Source organism: Aotus nancymaae, unplaced genomic scaffold (assembly GCF_030222135.1).
Source record: "Aotus nancymaae isolate 86718 unplaced genomic scaffold, 86718_ANA_hifiasm-v0.15.2.pri h1tg000040l, whole genome shotgun sequence".
In the NCBI taxonomy this organism is placed as follows: domain Eukaryota; kingdom Metazoa; phylum Chordata; class Mammalia; order Primates; family Aotidae; genus Aotus; species Aotus nancymaae.
Window position 1 is genome coordinate 71,511,919 of NW_026988454.1, and position 16,072 is coordinate 71,527,990.

Below are 16,072 nucleotides of genomic sequence, written 5' to 3' on the forward strand. Positions count from 1 at the left end.
CAAATACAAAGAACACTAAACTTATGAATAGGTTTTTTTCCAAATTGCCTCTTACATAGAAACAAAGTAATAATATCCATATTCCTCGATACTTCCTCAAAATTCTACTTTAATTCCAGGTTTTTAAAAAGACTACTTTGTTTGGAAAAGATTAGGGTTTAATCTCCATGAATATTTTGTCTAGGTACCACAATATCTCAGATTGTAGGATCCCCTTATTGACAAATAATTTTTATATTCTGTGAAGTGGGCCTATATTTACAATTTTACTATTTGGTAGTATTTTTGCATTGGTACCTGACTCTTCTTTTGTTCTCTGAATAAATCAACAAACAGTTCTTGATACCATTAAAATACATGATTTTACCACATTGTTTAGCTGTTTTGTACTTTCACATCAATAAGCAACAATTGGATTATCAATACTTAGGCAATCTTTGAGTGTCTTAACTCTATTAGGGCTGCTGAATATACTTGATAATTGCAGAAATTGATTTTTCTGTGAAATTATCACACTTTTTTTAAGGGCATAAGTCATTTAATATGCTTTTGTTTACTTGTTTTTACTTTTTTTATTATTATGCTTTAAGTTCTGGGGTACGTGTGCAGATCTTGGAGGATTGTTACATAGGTATACACATGTCATGGTGGTTTGCTGCCTCCGTCCCCTCATCACCTACATTAGGTATTTCTCCTAATATTATCCCTCCTTAATCTCTCCACTCCCTGCTATGCCTGCCCTAGCTCCCCACCCCCCAACACACCCCAGTGTGTGACATTCCCCTCCCTGTGTCCATGTGTTCTCATTGTTCAACACTCATGAGTGAGAACATGGCGGTGTTTGGTTTTCTGTTCTTGTGTCCGTTTGCTGAGAATGATGGTTTCCAGCTTCATCCATGTCCCTGCAAAGGACATGAACTCATCCCTTTTTATGGCTGCATAGTATTCCATGGTGTATATGTGCCACATTTTCTTTATCCAGTCTATTGTTGATGGACATTTGGGTTGGTTCGAAGTCTTTGCTATTGAAAAAAGTACCACAATGAACATATGTGTACATGTGTCTTTATAATAGGACAATTTATAATCCTTTGGATATATACCCAGTAAAGGGATTGCTGGGTCAAATGGTATTTCTATTTCTAGATCCTTGGGGAATTGCCACACTGTCTTCTGCAATGATTGAACTAATTTGCACTCACACAAACAGTGTAAAAGCGTTCCTATTTCTCCACATCCTCTGTAGCATTTTTTTCATGATCGCCATTCTAACTGGCATGAGATGGTATCTCAATGTGGTTTTGATTGGCATTTCTCTAATGACCTGTGATGAGAGCATTTTTTCATATGTTTGTTGGCCACATAAATGTCTTCTTTTGAAAAATGTCTGTTAGTATCCTTTGCCCACTTTTTGATGGGCTTTTTTTTTTTCTTGTAAATCTGTTTTAGTTCTTTGTAGATTCTAGATGTTAGCCCTTTGTCAGATGAGTAACTTGCAAAAATATTTTCCCATTCTGTTGGTTGCTGGTTCACTCTATTGATTGTTTCTTTTGCTATGCAGAAGCTCTGAATTTAATTAGATCCCATATGTCTATTTTGGCTTTTGTTGCCATTGCTTTTGGTGTTTTAGTTATGAAGTCCTTGCCTATGGTTATGTCCTGAATGGTATTGCCTAGATTTTCTTCTAGGGTTTTTATGTTGTTAGGTGTTATGTTTAAATTTTAATCCATCCAGAGTTAATTTTTGTAGAAGGTATAAGGAAGGGGTCCAGTTTCTGCTTTCTGCACATGTTTAGCCAGTTTTCCCAACACCATTTATTAAACAGGGAATCCTTTCCCTATTGCTTTTTTTTGTCAGGTTTGTCAAAGATCAGATGGCTGTCAGTGTGTGGTGTTACTTTCAAGGCCTCTGTTCTGTTCCATTGGTCTATATCTCTGTTTTGATTACTGTAGCCTTGTAGTATAGTATCACATAGTTTAGATGCCCTTGCCAGAGGTTAAGTGTGCTAAATCATATTTTATTTTATTTTATTTTGGTAACATTAATTATTTTAACAATTTTAATGCAAGTAAAATTAGAGGGACTAGGTGTTAAATTACAGGAATGACTGCATTTATAAGGAGTTATAACAGTTAGAAATTATTTTGGTTCTGAGTGACAGAAAAACTTAATTAATAGTAGCTGGCATAACTCAGGAGTTTATATATTTGTTCCAGCAAGACCTGTAAGTGCAATGTTTTGTTGTGGCTCTATAATGTCATCAAGCCCCTATGTACTTTCCACCTTTCTGCTTCCCTTTCTAAGGGGATGGTTCTCATGCTCACGATAAGGAAGCACATAGTACTGTATCCTCAGGTATAAAGAAAGCTGAAAAGGGGAAAGGGGCAAAGGTGCATAGTCTATCAATAGCTAGCCAAAGCTGTCTACTGAAAACTCTACTTATATCTTCTTGTGTAGAGGTAGAGCCCAGGCCAATCTCAGTTATAAGCAAGTGGGTGTTTTAATATTCCATACTCTAGAAGGACGTAAGGGAAAAAGATTATAAATACCTTTGTGGTTAACCAATTTGCATGATTTTCTCGATAATGTTCACAATTTAATTTTTCTAAAGAACAGCCATTGGTGCCAAAACACTGTGTGCCAGAGTAGCATTCTCCTCCTGCCCCTTGTATGTTAGCCTGATTTCTTCAGATAGACAGAATCAAGAGCTCTTGTACCATGATCTGTAGCCAGGAAGCTGGAGACCCAAGAGAGCCAAGGGTATAGTTTTAGTCTGAGTCTGAAGGACTGAGAACCAGGGAAGATGACGGTGTAAGCTCCAGTCCAAGTCCAAGTAGAAGGCAGGAAAAGACTGATGTCCTGGCTTGAAGACAGAAAGAGAGAGAGAGAGAGAGAGTCTCCCTTACTCCACCTTTTTGTTTTTATTCAGGTTTCCAATGTATTTGATAAGGTGCAACCACAATGAGGACAATCTGCTTTACTTAGTCTATCAGTAGAAATGTTAATTTAAGCCAGAAACACTCCCATAGTCATATGAATTATCTGGGCACCTCGTAGTCCAGTCAAATTGATGCATAAAAGAGCTTGAGGGACATCTCTTAAGCTCTTCAATTTCTACATGATGGAGAGGTCAATCTCTTAGCTACAAGATTGTAGCCTAAAGTAGAAGTTCTGCCTTCACTGAGTTTGATATTAAGGAAAGATGTGATACCATTATCTGAGAAGTTTAGAGAGAAGGATCCTAGAGCAAGGAAAGCAATGGATGTCCAAAATTTGAGAGACTTAGTCGAGGGCTTCTGAGTAGAGTAGCTAGCCCCCCAAAAATACACATGTACCTTGGAAATCTATTATCAGAGATTGTCACTAAGTACAGTATAAGCAGGGATTAATATTGCCTGAGCTGCAGCTGTATCCATCCACTAATAACTACCTAGTGCTGTCACATGACACTACATTGATTCTGTCTAACCTGGATGTGGGGAAGAAGGGTTTTTCTTATCTATTTAGGGATGCCCTGCTAGGTTGGATCCCTTTCTTCTTCAAGTCTCAGGCCCAGAATCAAACTCTCAATGATAACTTTTCAATTCACTATTTTTTTAGAAGATCTATTAGGCTTTTGTGAAAATAGAATTCCCTGGGATCTCACCAAATACTTAATAATTCCATAAGAAGTATGTTTCTCAGGTCTCTTTGGTTACCCTAACTAAATAGAATTGCACAATTATTTTTTCTCCCTGTACCATGGATGAAATTTCTCATAATAAACTGAAATTACTTATTTATTTTAAATATGTTGAATGTTCCTTTAATACATCATGTAAACTTTTACTTAGAATACTCAATTTTATAAACAGTAGCAGGGTGATATGAAACAGTGTTTGCTCAATCAGAATATTTAAAATAAGATTGCTGGTTTTGGGATGTTAAATGTAAACTTTGACATAAATTTTCAACTGTGATGACCACGGAACTGTTCATAAGATAAAATAAATGATGCATATAGAATGGAAAATATTTATGTTTGTGATAGGCTTGGAATCAAAGTTCCATATTTCTATAAATTCAGTACCACACCCAATAACAACAAAGCAGTCATAGATATTTAGTGAGCATTTTATTTCTGTGTAAGTATTAGGTGGAAATGTTTTAACTTTGAAATCCCAGTTTCATACAATTTCTTATTCTTTGTTTAAGCTATAGTAAACATTCTGTGAGTATAACCATATGTAGGTAGGCATATATTGCCATGGTTGGTAGCATTGAGAGTGAAACCCATGGTCTTGCTGACCTAGCCTAATGACCTTCAGGGAGGATGTGAAATGGAAAACGATTATTTCTGAATATTGGTCATGATCTTGAGAGGCATCTGATTTTGACTACTGAACATATTCAACATGACTGCTCTTTTCCAACCCTCTTTATTAGGCAAAGGGCAAAAGATTAGTTATTTTATCCCATTGAGTAACTTTATGTGTATGTGATTGTAAAATCAGAATAAATAAGGCCTCAAGACAATTATAAATGATCATAATTATCTGAATAATTCAAGGAAAAGCAAAATAGGATGGTAATTTTTTTAACATAATTTATATAATTGAAAAAATCACAAGAAGAGAGTTTCAGTACATAAATCTCTTGAGAGTTGTCAATTATCTGATGCAGTTCAAGCCATGGAGTCCTATTTCAAATTGTCACAACAGGAAATTAAATGCATGATTTCTGCTATTACTAATCAATATCCCATAAGAAATGCTTAGCGATTAAATCTACACAAAATGCTTTTGGTCATTTAATGCCATTGAAATAGTAGATCTCAAAATTGAACACACTCTGAGTCTCCACATTAATTTTCCTACATTACACTATATTCACATTAAAGAGATATCACAGCTAAATACAATTAGGTTCTTAATATGATTTATAACCTAGTATATCTAGCATGTGTAATGAATTCTTTATACATAAAATGATATTATAATTATAGAACAATAAAAAAAATACACAGTGACATGAGTACCAAAGATCTTTGCCTGTTTATACTTTACAATGTATTTCAATAGGAACATTTTATTGCAGCTGCACATAATTTTCTGGGAATTTGCTATACTTGGAATAAAATAAAAAAATCATAATGAGAGATTGGTTTTTAGAAGAATCTAGGAAGCTATTTAATTTTGCCCACCATCTCCCTTGTTTAGTGATAATACCATACTCCTGAGTCTGTGTTGATTGGACCAGTAATGACTGTTCGTACCTATTTAAACACTCTCTTAGATAAAGCTGGGGTTACCTTGCAGACTCCAGTTAAACTGCTGCTCCACACTCAGGAGACCCAACTCTATCATAGCCAGAACACAGTTTAAAAGAAGGCTAGTACAATTTCTGTAGCCCTAATACAATCTATACAAGAATCAAGAAAATGAGCCTTAGCCATTCTGTCTTGGAATTTTCTTCCAGATGGTGGACAGAATAAGCAAGACAATATCTTTTTTATTAGTTACCTTGACATGACCATTCAGCAGGAGCAATAATGTGTCTGTGCTACCCAAAAGTTCTTTTGAATTTGAAAGCTTGAGTCGATTCTTTCAGCCTCCATTTAAATTTCTTACCATCTATCTTTAGCCATTTTAAATATCTTTATTTATTTATTAAAATTACAAGCTTTATTCTAGATAGAGCGAGTACCTCTGCACAAGTTTGTTATATGTTTATATTGAATGATGCTGAGGTTTGGGGTACAGATCCCATCACCCAAGTGGTGAGCATAGTACCCAAGGAATAGTTTTTCAATCATGCCACCCTCCCCTCCCCTCTCTAGTAGTTTGCAGGTGTCTATTGTTCCCATGTGTATGTCCATATGTGCTCAATGTTTAGCTCTTACTTATAAGTGAGAACATGCAGTATTTGGTTTTCTGCTCCTGCATTAATTTGCTTAGGATTATGCCTTCCAGCTGCATCCATGATGCTGCAAAAGGGCATGCCTTTATTCTTTTTTTTTACAGCTGTGCAATATTCCATGGTATATATGTACCATGATTTTTTAAGAAATTCAATCCACCATTGATAGGCACCTAGGTTTCTTCCATGTCTTTGTTATTGTGAATAGTGGTGTGATAAACATGAGTGCATGTGTCTTTTTGGTATAATGATCTATTTTCATTTGGGTATATGCCCAGAATTAGGATTGCTGAGTTGAATAGTAGCTCTATTTTAAGTTCTTTGAGAAATCTCCAAACTGCTTTCAACAGTGGCTAAACTAATTTACATTCCCAACCAACAGTGGATAAGCGTTTCCTTTTCTCTGCACCTTGCCAACATCTGATGCTTTTTGACTTCTTAGTAATAGACATTCTGACTAGTGTTAGATGGTATCTCATTGTGGTTTTTGTTTGCATTTCTCTGGTGTTCAGTGATCTGAAGCATTTTTCATAAGTATGTTGGCCACATGTATGTCTTCTTTTAAGAAATGTCTGTTTCTGTCCTTTGCCCCATTTTAATTTAGCTACTTGTTTTTCAATTGTTTAAGTTCCTTATAGATTCTGGGTATTAGACATTTGTCAGATGAATAGTTTTCAAGTATTTTTCCCCATTTTGTAGGTTGTCTGTTTACTCTGTCAGTAGTTTCTTTTGCTGTGCAGAAGCTCTTTAGTTTAATTAAGTCCCATTTGTCAATTTTCATTTTTGTTGCAATTGCTTTTGGGGACTTAGCCAGCAATTCTTTGCCAAGTCTGATATTAAGAAGGGTATTTCCTAGGTTTTTCCTAGAATTTTTATATTAATAGTTTTAGGTCTTAAATTTAAATGTTTAATCCATCTTGAGTAAAGTTTGTATATGGTGAAAGAGACCAATGGAATGGCATAGAAAACTCAGAAATAAAGCTGCACACCTACAACCATCTAATCTTTCGCAAAACCAACAAAAACAAGCAATAGGGAAGGGACACCCCATTCAATAAATTGTGCTAGGATAACTGGCTAGCCATACGCAGAATAATGAAACTGGACTCTTACCCGTCTTTTAGAATGGCACAACCTCTTTCAAAATGTCTCCCCAGACTTACTCCAAGGTGAAGCTGTGGGAACACAAGAAGGCATAGCTTTTAACTAATGCTTGCTTTGTTTCTATCTTTTAAAATATGTTATTATAATAGTGCTATTAGCATATTATAGAATGAAAACCATTTCTGTAAGTAGCTGGGAGTAATTATGTAAAGAGTTTCAGTTTTTCCTGAACATTAACAATACTCAATTTAACTCCCAGTCATTGGTCAAATAAATGAAAAATATTTCAGTTTAACTTCTTTTTATCTGTAATTTTCTCAAGCTCTGTTTCATTTTTCCTCATCAATTCGTTTTACCTACATAATAAATACTCCAATTTCCTGCTGAATTCTTCCTTGTATTATTAAATCCTTCATGATTAGGTTGAATATGTACTTCCTTATGTCTAAAAGCAACTTGTCAGTGATATATAAAACAAGCTACTAATGTTTACTAAATTTTAAACTCATTTATTTTAATTAGTGCTTGGATCTCCTGAGAACTATAAATTGCTATTATATCATGCAGTTTGACTGTAAGACAACACTATAAAATTTCCATGGCTTTATATCCATAGAAAAGAATCAGAATTCCCAGAATTTGAAGGAAAAGTACATTTTATAACGATGGCAGTAATTTTATACCTTGAGTAGATTATGGAACTCTGTAATTTTAACTTCATCTATTTTATAATTTTTATTTTAATTCTGGGATACATGTGCAGGATATGCAGGCTTGTTACCTAAGTAAACATGTGCCATAGTGGTTTGCTGCACCTGTCAACCCATCACTTAGGTATCAAGCCCAGCATGTATTAGCCATTTTTCCTCATACTCTCCCTCCTAACACACCATCCCCCAACAGGCCTGAGTGTGTGTTGTTCTCCTCTGTGTGTCCATGTGTTCTCATTGTTCAGCTTCCACTTATAAGTGAGGATAAGCAGTGCTTGGTTTTCTGTTCCTGTGTTAATTTCAATTTGTAATGAATTTGTGAATTTGGTGTCTATAATTTTTCAATAAACAGAATTTAAGATATGAATATTGAAGTTTCACATATAAATCATGTATACTCCTCTTACTAAAGCAGAAAGAACAGTAATTCTCCAAACACTGAATTTCAAACATTAAAAATAGGATAAGGAGGAAATTTATCAGCCTCCTCCAAACCTACTGTTCATGCAGGCATCTAATATCTCTGTCCACTCCTGCATCTCATCCTAACCAGAGGGATAAAAGTATTAAAATAAAAAAATCATTTGATGTTTTAAAATAGCCTATTTTATGTATTTTAAATACTTAGTGTAGAAGATATATGTTGTGATAGGAAAAGCATATTTGCATTTTATCAAATAACATTAGCAAATGCTAATAAACCAATTTATACTTGTTCTTATTCTTTGGCAATTTCCTAGTTCCTTTCACATTTGAAGCTGAGCATTGACCTCCAGAGTTTGTGGTGTGAAAAGCATTATTAGTACACACAAATTCTTGTAGGTTTACTTAATGTACGTTAAAGTTCAATCCCAACCTCAGAATTTCTAGATTGATTTGACTAGACTATCTATATTTACCTCTTAATGCCTAATTGACCTTGATAAGTTTATCAATCTCAGATTCTCTTCTAATGACATTGTAGGACAAATGGCAATACTGTGTTATGTATCATGTACTTTGAATGTTTAAAATGTCTCAGTAACTTCAAGAGGGAATTGCCAAAATAAATAAAAACTATAGTTTCATTAACTGCACACAAAAAAACATTGAGTATTGTTTGCAATTTTTATTGGGTCATGAATTCGTAGTTATTTAATATTCAGAACGTCACTGTGTCTGAATTTCAGTGGGTAAAATACTACATTTGGATTAAATGAAAACCAAAACTGTTGTTTGTGTGTGTATGTGTGTTTGTGTATGTGTGTTCATGTGTGTATAAGCCATGCTGTAATAAGATCTTAATGTTATGGGCATCTGAAATACTTTATTTAAGAAAACACGTATTTTGCTATGTATATATTTATTATTACTCTAGACTCATTAATTATTTGGGGCCTAGATAGAATAGGCTTTTTTCATTGTTTCTAAAACAATTATAATCGCCTCAGTAGTCATGTAAACATTTTTTTTTTTTTTGAGAAGGGTCTCACTTAGTTGTCCAGGCTGGAGTGCAGTGGAGTGATCACTGCTTACTGCAGCTTCAATTTCCCAAGTTAGGTGATTCTCTCACCTCAGCCTCCCAAGTAGCTGGGACTATAGGTGCTTGCTACTATGCTTGGTTAATATAAACATTTTTAATCACTTTCCCCATTTGTATGTTTATCAATTTTAAAAGAATGTCATCTTATTTCCAAAAAAATTCAGAGTTTGTTGCAATCCAATCAGAGCAACTTAATTGTTAAACCCCCAAAGGCATTTGGCTGCTTTCTGACCAAGGGGAAAAGAACTTGAAATTTCAAAACAAGTATTTACCAAATAGCTAAATATGCCTCTGAAACATCTTATCTGGATTTTAACAAATAACTTTCTCTCAACCTCTATAAAACAATAAATATATACTTAAAATAATAAATGTATATTTATTTTATAAAATAAAAGGTGGATGCTATTAACTGACATTTCTCTTTTTACAGTCTAGCCAAAGAAAACGAAAACATGATAAAAAAAATTCTTGGCTTTTGCTATCAAGTTATAAAAAGAAAACAAGAAATTTTATAAAACTTTCTGTCTGCTCTTTGAGTAGAATTTCTTTAAATGATGTAAGATGGAGAACCCTGTAGGGATCCTAGATTTCATTTTCATATTATACTTATTTTCTTCAATCACTTAAATTTTTTATTAATTTTTATGAGAATAAAACACTGGAGATACTCAGTTTCTTTACCACAATAAAAATTTACCTTTTTTCATTGACCTCTTCAGGAACAATTAATTTATAAACTCAAAAGAGTCATCCTCCTCAACTCAGTTCTGGAAAAAGGCAATTCCTTGAACACTACTGTGATAAACATAGAAAATACATTTTTTGGTGTAACGTGGTGGAAGAGAATTAGTCACAGCAGGAAAACAAGAGTGATTCACTGAAAAATCATGTTTATTTTGAAGCATAAACGGAGGTGATATCAGAAGCTGAGAAACAGGTGCAACTGCTGCTGTTTTCCACAATGCATGTATGTGATTGATGTAAAACTTACTTTCTGTTCATTGTTACCTAATCAGGATGGACTTGACTATATACACCTTTGCTTCCACTCAAAAGCACTTAAAATATTCATTAACGCATTTAAAAAATTCTTACTTTGGAAATACATTTTTAGTATTTACTAGATTAAGGACACCTATTGTTTCAGTCATGGATTTTTTATAATCAGATGAAGGTTATTTACTCTCTCCTGGAGAAATATGAATATACATACAGTTTTCAAGAGCTTACCAACTCCATACAGCCTGTGGACTCAGGTTACAAACTTGGGTCTGAGATTACAAGATGTGAAATTAAATTTAAGCCTTAGGGAGTTACAATTAAGTAACTGTTACTACTTTGTGGGCAGTAAAGACTGTATGTTTTAATAAGCTAGAATTTTCAAACTGTTCTTCAGATAAATAGGTTGTTGCATGTGAAAATATGGGATGCTAAAAATCTTCCCTTGGCTCTTAATTAAATATACTTTTAAGAAATGCTGAGTTAAACAAAAGTTAACAATTATAAACAGCTTTGTTTTGATCAGATTTCCTCCGAGTCTTTATTACTTGAATGTGTATTTTGATTCTCCAAGAAGAAAAATAAGTTCAGGGGATTTGAAAAATATATTTCCATATCAATTTTTTTTGGTTGAACCTCTCACTGGAATATGTTTCATTGAATCTCAAGATTTTGAGAAATATTGCATTGAGTTTTTCAAATCAGGCAACAAAAATTTTCTTTAGAGATACAACCCCATTATGCAGCCCTTGTGAATTGTTTGAAAACAACTGAATTACAGTTTCATTCAAGCATATTGATACATTCTAGAAACCTTCACAAATGAATTCAGTAGATATTTCAAATTTTAAATGGTACAGATGTGCAAACTTTTCAGTAGGGCAAATTCTGTAATGGTGATATTTCTCTAATAACTACAATTATATACCACTTTAGAGAACACAGGAACCTGAATTAAAGGAATATGAGGAAATTTTGAATGAACTCCATGGATTAGACCATTGAATAAGAAGTGAAACTGCAAACTCATTTTTTACAGAACAGAGCCAAAATTGTGTCTAGTATCTGAATGGAGGACCCGGTAGTCAGTCCTTCATAACCTAATTTCAACCATGCTGATTTTGTAACTGAGTTTAAAAGGTAGCCATTCTGTGTTTCAGATTAGAGACGATTTTATGCATTTGTAATTGTACTTATTTGGTTTATTTGGGACTATATTACATGTACATGAAAAGAGAGAAACGTTTTATGTATCTAGGGAAATTTCTAAGTTACTAGAACATTGGTAGTCCTATTCGGCATCCAAAACATTAAATATGCAGAAATTTAGTCAACATGAGTTTGTGACACTATAAACCGATGCAATGATAAATGGACTGAGCCTATTTTACATAAGTATGTAAGTTTTTTCCATGGAATAACTTCATCAGTTTTGAAACAATGAATTTATTAATTCGTGGCATTTAAATTCATTACTTTGGTGACCTGATAAATTTAATGATGATTTCAAAGTAATTATCTTCATTTGACAGCTAACTCGGAGAATTTAGGACAGAGCATATGAATGTGCTCAGACATCTTTGAATAAAAGTTTCAACTTCTCCATCTTGGCCTCAATTTCTGCCTTTGTCCACATCTCTTTGATATATATCTCTATATCCATATACACAGTGACATGGTATGTCACTATATACAACCCCTCTATCCCAGCCAGGATCTTGGGAAAAATTGTTACTTTCCTTTTGTATACTTTTGCCTTTTTACAAGCTACTTCTTCATATTTATAAAACATTTCCAAACAGGAGTTATCCCTAACTTCCAACTTAAAAATGTGATTTTAATATCTTGGTTCCTTTATTTCCCAGGAGGTTACATTTCATTATAGATTACGTACAAACATATTCTATCAGGACCCATAATTAGAAATGAAATTGCTTCAGAATAGTTTTGTCTGTGGCATAACCATCTTACCTTTAGTTATGTGCTTGAACGGATGTAGCCTAATTATCTGCTCTCAACTGAAAATGAGTACCCCAAGCTCCAGCTGCTATAGAGCTTGCATTTTATTTGTTTTATTTTTCTCATCATTGAGGCAAGTGTAGCATAAACCTGTGAGACACAAAACTGAGACCAGAGATTCAACATTTTACATGGCTATATTAGGCAGAATGTTGTAAAAGCCAACACATTGCTGACTGTGGAATGGAGTTTTAAAAAATCCAATATTCTAGCTAAGAGAAAGAATAAGTATAACAGTATAAAATTATGAATTATTGAAGAATTAGAATGCAATGAAAAAGACAACTATAAATGAGTAACGGTAATAATTTGTCTTCTCTTTGATTGATAAAATGTTCCCGGTCTTGGTGTGACTATTAACTAGTTATTGTAAGAAAAATTTCGGAAGCATTACTAAATAGACATTTTAACATTTTAAATTAATATAGTACTAGAAAATAAGGTTTGATATATATTATGTATGTTTCAATAAAATGTGCCATGAAAAAGTTATTTTGTAACCTTTCAGAATATATGAATTTGGTTGGGAAAAAAATACGTATGAATGGGTCCGGTTTCTCTACTCTTCCTTTAATTGTCAAATATATGAAAGATAGATAATAATCAGATTTGCTTGGTTTTCTATACGTGGATTTATGCCTTACATTATTTCAAAGGTTGAAGTTTTAAAATTCTATGTATGTGAAACTGAATGAGAACTGTGCCCTGAGAATCAGAAAATAAGGAATATTTAGCATAAGAATTCTGTTACATTTATTTCTAAGACTTTTCCTCTTGAAAGAGTCACAATGGGTTTCTTTGATTACACAAAATCCAAAACTGCCTATTCTGACTTTGTGAATTGAATTTTTCTAATTATTGTGTATGCAACTGATATACATCAGATTGCTACTTAACCTCTGTGTTGTTCTAGGTTGACTTAATTTGGAAGACAAAAGCAAGCATTTAGACAATGGTATAGAGTTTCATTAATCCCAGTTTAATGCTTTCACAGATCAGAAATCAAATGTTAATTTTAGCTGCCTTGTTTAATATTTGCCTCTTTTATTCTCCATAAAATTGTTGCAGATCTTCTCTAATAAATTTTCTTTCAGCAAGCTATTGATTAGATTTTAACCTTTGAGAACTGGGTTTCTGTTTTAGCATAATGCATTTCAGCCAAGCTATATATTAGTGTCATCACTGATCATCTGTAAAATCCTCCATGAATAATTTAAATTTTTGCTAGATGTGTTGCTAGGGTAATTTATTGGAAGGAAAATCTATAGTATAATTATGAAACAATATGGGTCACCTATTTTTCTCACTTTTCATTTTTTCTCTATTGATTTCAGTTAAATGTGGCTTTATCTTGTTTCTTAAACTTCAAGATGGCACTGTATCTGCTTCAACTGAAAGTATGATAATGAATTAACACCATGAAAATGATGAGAAAAAAAGCACTTGTAAATATGTTTTATCTTAGTGATTTGAGTTTGGGGGAGGGGGGAAATTCTATTTGTCATGTAATTATAATCTAGGCTGCTGAGAAAAATTTTCTTAAGTCATTCATTCAAGTTGTACTAATAGAACACAATTCTTAATTAAAGAGAGTAACATTTAATTAAATTTTAGATTTAAAGAAAGCAGACATGTATGCAACCATTTCTCTAACCAAAATGTATAGTGCCATTGTAAATCTAACAAATAGAGAAGTTTTTCTCACTCACCAGAGTAAATCATTACTCTTTGAATACAGCTGTTTTCTAAGGCTCATGTGTAAATAATCTGGAAGTTCCATCATGGTGGTGGGAGGGGGATATGATTATTTTGCTTCAATTCAAATGAAACATTTACTGAATGCTTATAATTTTGAATAGCAAACTGCTAGACGAGAGGGAGGGTTATCCTGAATTGACCATCTCTCTCCTATTGATGAAAATATATATGGATCTTTAGGCCACAATCTAAAATCGTAACAACAGGAGATGGATAAGAGTTCGCACTCCAGGAGATAGTAGAAAGACCTCAAAAAAGATTAGTCAGTTGATACTAGCAGGGGCTAGGGTTTATATAAGATTTAAAAGTGTAAATATATTCTGTGTTAAAGCACAATTCATCTGATTGCTTTTCTGCCTCATGTGACAAGACTTCTGCATATGATCTGGTAAGAAAATCAGGCATTTAGATTGGAAATTATACCCAAAAGAACTTTATAAGACTCCTTAATCCATTGCAAATTTCTGTTTCATAAATTTTGTTATTTTTTTCAGATTGAAGATCTTGAAATACTAAAACAACAAAGGAATTCCTAATGATTTGGTGGCTGAGAAAAACACATGCTCTTCCAAGATAATCTGTTGAGGAGAAAGACACCCCAAGATGGAGAAGAAAAAAAATAGATGTAAATGGGAAAGGAAAGTGCTTCTGAGTTAGTTATATGAAAATAAGGGCACCAAAGGCTATATCTCTGGTACCTCCTGTCAGGGAGTCTACATGCCACTAAAGTGGCTGTTTATCATGTTTACTGCCTAGACACCCTGTCTAATTGAGGGGTTCCAGCATAGCTGGGAAGGAAGACCCTGATCAATATTCCCTCTTCCAGCTCCTAGGATGTGTGAACATTAGTTAAAATGCTTGGATACTCCTGTTCAGGGCTTTGGATATGGGGTAAGTGATGCAAGAAAATACTAAATATCTTATAATTCATTCTGGAAGGGACAGCAGAGGCAGCATCTGGTGCTGTAACATTTGTGATAGTGGTACATCCACGTTCCATACTCATCACAATGGTGGTGTCAACAAGGGAAGCATGCGGCCTACCTACCTACTATTCCTTTGGAATAATTTTGGCTGCAGTATTTGTTCATAGTCTATTTCAACTCTTGGCAGTTTTCCTGGTCTATTTCTTTAGACTTCTCATTGATTCTGTGACATACTGCCATCTTTTCAATAATTTTTTTTTCATAGTATATTAACCAGGGTGTGGCTGCTTGTATTTTCAAGTAGTAATTCTGACTGATGAACAAACTTACCAAAGATGAAATATAGTTAGAATAGAAAGAGGAAACCACTCCTTGGGAATAAAAATACAGAAATGATGAGTTACATATAAGGAGGCAGAGAAATATTAATGAAGATGTGGCCTGGAGTGGATGGTAGGGTTCAAATCCAATCTCTACCGTTTAGTTGCTTTATGAAAATTGCCTAACCTCTTTAGACCTAACTGACTGAATTACCATTATCCTCTTTTATAGAGACCTGAAGCAGCTTGACCAATCCTGCATATAGGAATGCAGAGATTTATTTGAACACAGATGTATCTAACCGCAAATCTCATCCCTTTATTATCACACTGAATGGTCTCTTGTATGCAGAATAAAATTCAAATTCCTTTCATTTACTCCCTTCACTTCATAATCCTGTCCAGGACTCATGATGCCCTTGTGTTTAACCTAGAGTGGTGTCTTAGTTGGTCTATAGAAATTGTCCATTCAAACAAAAGTAATTTCAAAAAATATATGTTACAGGACAAAAGCACAGTTCCAAGATCTTCACAGAATATGGTTGATTTGACATAAAAGAAGAAAAGAAGAAAACCAGGGTCCCATATCCAAAAAGATTTTTCTTAAAGAAGAAAACCAGGATCCCATATCCAAAAAGATGTTTCTACTAGTAGGTCACACATACAAGCATTGCCAGGAAAGCATTCTCATAAACTTCTTCCTGAGTTTTAACACCTAAAAGCATACTAGTGCAAGTTATATCATATGGTCAGGAAGATGTATAGACTTTTATCTCTGAGGAGGTATTAAAAGTCTATTATGTAACATATTCA

General features: G+C 33.7%; 1 long non-coding RNA gene across 2 annotated transcripts in view; it reads left to right on the forward strand.

Moving 5' to 3' along the window:
- The window catches only part of LOC105711505 (uncharacterized), a 163,235-nt gene extending 147,422 nt beyond the window's left edge, over positions 1 to 15,813 (forward strand). For both annotated transcript variants that reach the window (XR_010336662.1, XR_010336660.1), the window contains one exon: positions 14,508 to 15,813. This is a non-coding gene — a long non-coding RNA (uncharacterized LOC105711505). The remainder of the gene's footprint in view (positions 1 to 14,507) is intronic.
- Positions 15,814 to 16,072: the final 259 nt, after the last annotated feature.